The sequence below is a fragment of the Gavialis gangeticus genome, unplaced genomic scaffold (assembly GCF_001723915.1).
Source record: "Gavialis gangeticus isolate Ggan-Ray unplaced genomic scaffold, GavGan_comp1, whole genome shotgun sequence".
NCBI classification, from domain to species: domain Eukaryota; kingdom Metazoa; phylum Chordata; order Crocodylia; family Gavialidae; genus Gavialis; species Gavialis gangeticus.
The window spans coordinates 102,937,104-102,946,261 of NW_017729031.1; the positions used below are offsets into that span (position 1 = coordinate 102,937,104).

At 40.8% G+C, this 9,158-nt stretch overlaps 1 protein-coding gene and 1 long non-coding RNA gene across 2 annotated transcripts in view; one reads left to right on the forward strand and one right to left on the reverse strand.

Annotated features, from left to right (window-relative positions):
- LOC109302021 overlaps window positions 1-1,157 on the forward strand; it is a 21,603-nt gene extending 20,446 nt beyond the window's left edge. The window contains exon 3 of the long non-coding RNA XR_002098690.1: window positions 905-1,157. This is a non-coding gene — a long non-coding RNA (uncharacterized LOC109302021). The remainder of the gene's footprint in view (window positions 1-904) is intronic.
- The window catches only part of PARD3B (par-3 family cell polarity regulator beta), a 999,825-nt gene that overhangs the window by 394,668 nt on the left and 595,999 nt on the right, over window positions 1-9,158 (reverse strand). The gene's annotated exons all lie outside the window — the stretch shown is intronic.

Here is a 9,158-nt window from a genome sequence, read left to right on the forward strand (position 1 = left end):
CAGCTCTTTTACGTAAAGTCCAGCTTCTTCCCTGTAGCCTTGGGCTAGAATATGCCTGGTTGTTCTTTACACTAGCAGGGATGGACTCTGGAGATTTTAGCTATTAATTTCTAGGAAGTCTCTACCAAGAAACTGAAACTTGTGACTTTTTAAAGGCCAATATAACTTGGCTCCACTTGGGCAGAATCTCATAGGGATGGCAAAATAAACATGCTCAACAAGGAGTATATGTTTACACTGTAATGACAACCTGCTCCAGTTAGGAAGCCTGAGCACACCCTACCTACTGCTCCCAAGCACACACTCCACTTGGATTGCTCTGGAGTTGTCCTCGCGATCACACTGGAGAAAGAGGTGTCAAGAGTAGTCACATCAGTATCTTTATCACAAGCCTATATCCAAGATTCAAGTATGGGTGTGTGTGGTAGCCAGAACCAGAGGGGTTACTATTATGAGCAATAAATATTGCTCTTGGAGACATCCAGGCAATTGTTTAGCAGTTAGGATTAGCTAATGCAAAGCTTGCAAGTTTGCAACCTGGAAGTGGAATTTGTCTGTTACAATTTAACCAAAGTGTTGATTCTGTTTGCACTGATCATAGACCCCAGAAATAAGCAGAACTACAAGAATAACTGATCTAACAGGTTTTTTAAAGGTCAGCCATAAGGAGATCTGACCACCTAACATAATTAGCACATTCCTAGGAATCCAAGGAATGAGAAACCAAGGGGTTGAGCTTGGTCAGAGTCATGCTAATTTCAAACCTCAAAGTAACGTGGTGTAATTTCCTTATTGGGTGAACCCGAATTGGGGCAGTAACCTTTCATGATAATTTCTAACACCTTTTGATCCCATAGGGTAACAGCTATAGGGCAAGATTGTGAGTGGCTCTAAAAGCCAACAGATAGCATACGGTAAGGCATAAAGGAACGCGCATGTCAAGTGACCAGTTAGAAGGATGGGACAGAAGGACCATCGCTGTACCAAGCCTGGACCCCGGACTCCCAGTGTGAGTGAGGACTGGATTCTGACCAAGGGACCTACCTGGTGACCCCCTGGACAGCGTTGATCGGGTACGCCTAACTTCACTGGAACAACTTGGCATGCACCTGGCATAGAGGGACTGCCAATAAGTTGCCAACCCCATGTGGGAACTCTTTGTCATTCTGTCTATCTGTTGTTATTATTCACTATTAGCTCTTTATTACTGTACTATCTGTTTGTCACATTAACCTTTCTGTTAACTGTTGTATGCTAAGCTATAAGTTAATTTGCCTTTACTTCACTCCTGACTTGCCTCCTTGATCCCGAACCCAGAAGCCTAATGGCTGATACACTAGCCAGCCTGTGACAGGTGTGGGAGGAATAAGCCCAAAGACTTTCCTTTCCAAATTTCAAGATGCTATTAAAGCATACAGGCATTGGAGTGTTCCAAAAAAGAGCACCACAATCATTTTAACATTGGATAAGCATGTATTTTTCATTAGGTGTTTTCTCTCTAATTAGCTGAACTTTTCAAAAAAGCGGGGTGAGGGAGATATTCAGCATGGAAATGTAATGGAAATATTCAAATGGTTAAACTTGGCAAAGCTGGAAGCAGCCAAAAATGTGGTTTTACAGTTATGAAGTGTTGGGTAACCTTTGTGCTACACTGCTACCAGCCCCACCTAGAATCATCAACAAACCATAATAAACAGAAACAACAGGCTTGTAAGTCAATAAATTAAAACAAAGCAGGGAGAGTGGTTTGGTATTGATTGGAGTGCATTACTGGAAGTCAGACATTCTGATTTCTGTGTTGCCTGCACCACTGATTCAACTTATGACAGTGATCGAGTCACTTAATCAGGAGGCTCAAAACTCTTACTTTCTCCATTAACTGTTTTCATTAGACTAGAGTTACTTGCCACTGATGTGCTATTATGAAAGCCACAATGTGGCTGCTAGTATCTGGTGATCTGTTACTAAGATACATGTCACAACACTATAGATCAAGAGATGGAGTCCTTCATCTAAAATGCACCTTGTTTAATCACAAGAAACTTGAAATGGGGCATAAACTGCAGCATAAATCCCAAGATAAACCCAGGATTAAAAGGAGAGATGAACTTTAGCATATGTACTCTGATGTTATGGAGATGGGAGCTATGTGAACACCTTAGAGAGACTGGTTAGAAGGATGGATCATCAGAGGATCATCAGATCTTCTATTCAGGGCACTTGGAATCATAAAGAAGTAGGGCTGGAAAAAACGTACAGGGTCATCTAGCCCAACCCCCTGCCTGAGGCAGGATCATCCCTATTCAACCAATTCTATATAATCCATAACCTAAACTCTACATAAAGTGACTGTCAATTCTGACACAACACAGACCTAACGCCTTAACCTGCCACAGGTAAAGCAGGAGAACCACAGCAGCCAATGCCCTGTAATGTTGTCATTATATGCTCAAGAGATGAGATCTTGGTTAGAGGGCCATGCCCCCCTGCTACATAGGAAGGCAAAAAAACCCACAGTCCACACCAATCTGCTCATGGGGTAAAATTCCTTCCTGACCACAAATATGGCGATCAGTCTGACCCTGAGCAGAGAAACAGAAAAAGATGCATACAATTTTGAAACAAGCTAAAGTACTAAAAAAACCCCCAACCAAACAAAAAAGAAATCCTGGCTTCTTAGGGAAATACTGCCACACAAAGCAGTCCAAACTCCTTCTGTAAACCAAATCACTTGTCTGCTTACCTGCTACTTGCACTGATTTATGTTTGTTGAATATGAACATAACTTCTAGCTATCAGTATAGCAATTCCATATCATTTGCCTGTATAAGATTCTAAGTCTTAAATGTAGTTTCTAACTTACATATTCCTAGTGTCTTCCTGAAACCATCCCTTTGGATCATAAAATAAAGAGTCATTGAAACTGAACAGGGCAAAACCCACTGCTACCTACCAGCCTTTCTCTTCCCTACAGTTCACTAATATTCTTCTTGCACAGCAGAACAGACCCTGGCTCTAACACTGATTTGATAGTAAAGAAGATGGAAAATTACTCAGCATTTAAATTATGACAGTGTTGCACAAGAGACAGACTGGATAAAGCAGACTTTTCAATACTTTGAATAGCTTGCTCACTGCTTTTTTTCTTCTTTTGCCACCACTCTGTAAGAAGCAGAGTATTTTATAAAACAATGTTGTTAGTGGCAATTGATGTATATTTGTACACTGAAATCACAGTGAAGTAAAAATGCATGCTGTATGACACTGTTTTTAAAAGTAAATGGGTCCAGTGATAGATTCTGATGCAAGTAAACTGCCCAAAACATTGGAAAACCTCATCCAGTTCTTTAAGCATTATGTAAAATTTCTGAGATTTACTTAAAATAGTTACCAGTGGGGTTATCATCTGCATGCCTAGATATGCTATCTGTACCAAACCAGAGATGCTAAAATGTGTTCAGTAAAACATGAGGCATAAATATTAAATCCTTTTCAGTATTAGCTTTCCCTGGCTACTTTCAATACCTAATTTGGAATCCATAACATTTCAGAATAAAAAACCTTACTACTTTGGAAATCAGATAATTCAATTGTAAGAAAACCTCAGTAAATTTAAGTTCAGTTTAAACAACAGCTGCTTAACCCTACATTACTTCAAAAACTTCTCATTTTAGCTTCCTTTTAATGCCCTCTTCCCATAACTATCTTTTGCAAGACTTTCATATGCAGAGGAGCTAATTTATTTTAAAAAACTGCCTCTTCTTGGTTTAATAGTTGCATTTCCCTTAAAGAACCAGCTAAACCTCACTTAAAATAAAATTATGGTTAAAACATGTAGGATTTCAAGCCAAATACTAACTATCCATGAAATAAATTGGATAAAATCTCAATGACAACCACCCTTCTCAGGATGAATGAAACAGGAAACGTGCTTCACAAGTAAAGGTCAATGCTGCAGCTCAGTGTAAGACTAAGGAAGCCCTGTCCCTACCCTTCCACTTAAGACATATCATACATTACTTGTTCAATGGAATCTAACAGCAAGAACATTAACAAGCAGAGATTTCTTCCCCAAATATAGGAACGAAAACAGTTGTTCCTATTGGCAGGGAAGGAATATATACGCATTTCCTAAAATTGTGATTCCTTCCCACATACCAGAAACTTTATTTTTTCACCCCCCATGCTCCTGTTCTCCATAAGAGATGCCCCCTCATTTGTGCCCAAAGGAGTTGAAGCCTTCCTAAGAGACCAAGCCAACTGCCTTTAGTGGGCAACCATTTTCATGAGTGATGGTGCCTTTTCCTGAAGTATGAAAGTATGAATATTCATTGCTACTAACTGCTTTGAGAACTGAATTCCCAAAGCCTAAATTTCCCTGACACTGCTAGAACATTGTCCCAGTGCATCAATATTTTACAGCAGAGCAGCAACCCTGAGCTGAAAGACTTTTAGTCTGGTAAAGCTACTCCACTCTGATGCAGTAAGTCTTGAATTCTGTTAGAAATATCTTTATTTTCAATTCCATTCTTCAAAATCAGTATTATTCTATAATTTGTTGTCATTTTAAAATGGTGTGAATAATAATACAATGGTATGATCAGCTTCTGTTCAAAACAGCACCATGACCAGCAATAGCCATATAATCTTTGGCTTCTGCTGGATTTCCTTATAAATTCTCTCAACACAAATGTTGTATTAGAATTTCCTGAGCAAATAATTCAGGTAAAAGTTCCTCCATAGTACATAACACAACTTTGCATTGAAGATCTTAAAGTACAGCATTGTGCCAAAATTATGTTGCACTGAAGAGGAAGGTGAAAATTCAGAGGCTAAGGTGATACCTGGAAAGCCTCCACACACAAACTCAAATATGGGATGTCAAAGCAGTGACTTTTTAAATTACCTCAACACATGCATGAAACTGAAGGAAGTACATAACTTCAGGTTGTGCTTGAGCAACCGTAGTTCCACTATCCCCAAATCTGATTGCTAAATGTTGCATTAATGTAACAAATGTTTTCTTTAAAAAACCCAAAAGAACCCCCAAACTTCACATGAAGTAGGTCATTACTAAGGTTTCTAACTCAATCTTAATCACTGCAACACATTTCCTATAACATGAGTTAACAAGTAATAACAGAATTCTGCCTAGAACTGGTAGGCTATTTCCTTTTCCTTTGTAAGCTGACTACTAAAAGGCAACATATACAGTGAAGAACTAAGTTATCTGATTTTACAGACAACAAAAAAGTTGGAGATTTGGGAGGTTCTCTCCAAGATACAGCCTGACTAACTGGATGGGACTTGGGTCTGCTAGTGCTTGTGAGTTCTCTCACTTTCCTGCATCTCCTAATCTTGTCTATTCTGGTTGTAAGGTTGTAAACTGTTTACTTCGTACTGTGCCTAGCACAATAGCAGCTCTTACATACTCTCGCAATAAATTATTAGGAATAACTGATTACTAGTTTATTAGAGTTACTTTTGCTGTAAAACCAAGGCAGCTCTGTAATTTCTTATGGGCTCTGTCTGGAGGCTCTGATTTGTATGACCCCTTCAAGAAGGAGAAGCCACCATGAGTGAGGGACATGTGAAGTGCAGATAGAATGATCAAAAAATTATGGGAACAGTCTTAGCCTCTAACATGACTGCCTCTAAATGGTTCACAACTTGGCCAAATCTCACACAATTTTCACAAGAAAAGCAAAAGGCATCTCTCTGTCCTCAGAAAAAAACTTTTGTGTCAATTTTTATCCTTTCCTTCACTCCCAGAAAGAAAAATAACTCTTAAAAAAACAGAAAAACACTGGGGAAAGAAGTAATCGATAACGGTGCAATATATTCCACTAAACTGGTCTTCAAAAAGTTAGTCAGTTTTGGCTGAGATTCCAAAGAAATCATTCTGGATCAGGGACAAAATAGAAAATATTTCAGCCCAAATAATTACATTGTGGCAAACACAAAAGCAGCTAAAAGCAGCATATTATCATATTTACTCATATTCAAGATGAGGTTCCATCACCCCCAATCAACATGAAGGTGGTGGTGGTGGTGGGGGTGCACCACGGGATCCTCATCTTAGATTCAAGTACCTACCTGGGGCAGACAACAGCTCAGCTGTGGCGTTAGCCCCTGGCCTAGTGAGTTCCTGCCTTAAGTGGGGTTGGTTGTGTGGCATGGGAGGGGCACATCACTGCAGAAGTGCAGGTGAGGGGCAGGGGGTAGGCAAGGAGTTGGACAGTGACCCTGGGATCCCCATCATATTTAAAGAAATGCTCTGCGGTTAGATTGTTATGATAGCTAGTGTTACTTTGCAACTACATGTTTTGAAATAGGTGAAACATTAATTTAAAAAGTAAACATTTATTGTAACCAAATCTCTCTTAATTATTACTGCTGATTTATGGAATTCATTATATATTGTATATAGCTAATCTGCACCAGTTCTGATCATTTATTTCATATGAGTGATTAACAGGATCAATATTCTCAAAATGCAAATTAATTGGCTGTCAAATCAGTAAAACCAATGCTCTTTGCATAAAAATTTCTGCTCTCAAACCCAGCACAGATGAGTAGTTCAATAATCCGTTACTGTACAGGAATATTATTTAACAAAATACCAACTGCCTCCCTCCACCCCACTTTTCCTTGCTGCCACCAAAACCTTGTGATGATAACTATTGCTTATCACATTTAGAGGCTGCTTAAAGTGACCAGAAAGGTTCCTTTATGAACTTTACTTCAAAAAAGGTGAGAATATACTTGATTCCACAATAGAATACAACTAAATAGTAGAAAACCACTAAACACTAAACTAACATTTAGCATAGCAGATGTCACATCTTCAACTGGCAGTTAACTATAGCTCTTTCAAGTTGTGTTTTATTTTCACAAGTGCATCTATGTTATAGATCTCGGACTTGTTAATTTAGGGTTACCATATTTCCAGTTTCAAAAAAGAGGACACCTGTGGGGGGGAGTGGAAGGGGTATATGATTGTGGGAGAGGGGCAGTGATATGTCCCCTGCCCCCTCCCCCCCTCACAGCTCCTCTCTCTTGACCTGCAGCTCTCTGCTCTGCCCTGGTGCTCCTCACTCTGGACCTGCAGCCCCCTGCCCCCTCAGTCCTGCCACTGCCCCTCACTCCTCAGCTCTTCCCCCCCGCCTCAGCTCTGCCGACGCCGCTCACTCCCAACCCGCAGCCCCCCGCCTTCCAGCACTGCTGAAGCCCCACACTTCTGACCCACACCCCTTGCTCCATCCCAGCCATGCTGCCAAAGCAGCTTGCTCGCGCACATACATACACACCTTCCAGCAGCTGCTGGGGCCCGTGTGCAGAGCACGTGATCTCCCGACACTCAATCAGCTTCCCCACTGCCTCTAGCCCCAAGCAAAAGCAGAGGCAAAGCAGAAACCCGGACATTTGCTTGTATTTTAAAAAACCTGCCCGGATAGAGGACACGGGGCCAAAAAAGAGGACATGTCTGGGAAAACCCAGACATACGGTAACCCTAGTTAATTAAAAAGCTATGATTTAAAAGCTGCCAAACAGTCTAAAAAGTCTACTTTTACATTTCTTGTGCACACAGGTTTCTTTGCATGCTGGATACAAATACACTTTTCAAACTTCTCTGCTGTCCACAATATAAAACTTCCCTCTGTCTACAATAGAAAAAGAATTGATGGCTTTTTTTTTTAAATAAGCTCTTTTCATTGTATAATTTTAATGTGTCTGTTTCATGGTTATATCTGCTCAATATTGTGCTCAATCCTCCATTTATCCTGGGACACTACTTATATTAAATAAAAGATTTAATTGAAAGAACCCCTATTCTTATTGACCACTGCACTTTGCTATCTGTGGATTTATGATCATCTAATGCACATCTCCCTCACTTGATGGGCTGCCTTATTTATCCCTATTGTTCTTTTGCCAAAAGGAGAAGCTTACAAAAATTAGCTCCCATTTAAGCCAGGAAGGAAACAGCATTTGTTTAACACAACAAGAGGCCTTTCACTACCTGCCTGATGCCCTTGACCAGCACATTATGATGGCCTTTCAATGTGCTGGCTGCCCCTTGCTGGGCTGCTCAGTACTGATAAGACATGCCAACTCCCTTGAGTACCATTCAGAGCACAGAGCAAGAGGCAATGGACCCCCAAGGATTATTTTCAAAGGCTTATGAAGGAAATACGACATTTATGGGCTTTCACTACTGATTTCTGCAAGTACTTCTACAGGTTAAAGAGCAATATCTGACTCACAGCCCCACATAACTATTATTTGACAGAAAGGTTTGAAAATAAGACATCTCATTATTTACAATATACTTTGTCTTCTTTCCAAGAGCTTAGACATAATTAAAAATAAAAAGAACCCCAACACTTTAGTGACAGGTTATTTACTGAGATACCACAAAATCTACACTGTAGTTTGAAACACATATGCAGGAATGCTTTTCAAAACAATACCCCAAGGTAATGCCCCAGTGTAAGCTTGTCAAAAAGCAAATAAGCGAAAAGTCATTGCTGAATATGTTTTATACCTTGAAAGTCTGGTTTACTTTTTTAGGCTGCTTACGGATATTAAAAACAACAAAAAACAGTGCTTTACATTAAACTCAACACGCTTCTGCAAGCACATGGCCAGAAGAGGCAGCGTGTTAGTTGGACCCAGCTTGCCCAATGTGAGGTCACGGCTGGCAGGGCTAACTGGACCTTGTCGTGCATCCACAGGTACATCTTAAGTAGGGCCAAGGAGGTGACCCTCCCCCTCTATGCGACGCTGGTCAGGCCACAGGTGGAGTTCTGTGTCCAGTTCTGTGCGCCCCGCTTCAGGAGGGATGTGGACAACATTGAGAAGGTCCAGAGGAGGGCCACCCGCATGATCCAGGGACAACAGGGCAGACCCTACAAGGAGAGACTGCGGGACCTGAACCTGTTCAGCCTTCACAAGAGAAGGCTGAGGGGGGACCTGGTGACCGTCTATAAACTCACTAGGGGGGACCAGAAGAGTTTGGAAGAGACCTTGTTTCCCCTAGCACCCCCTGGCATAAGAAGGAATAACGGTCACAAGTTGTTGGAGAGTAGGTTTAGATTAGACATCCATAAGAACTACTTCACGGTCAGGGCGGCTAGAATCTGGAACCAACTTCC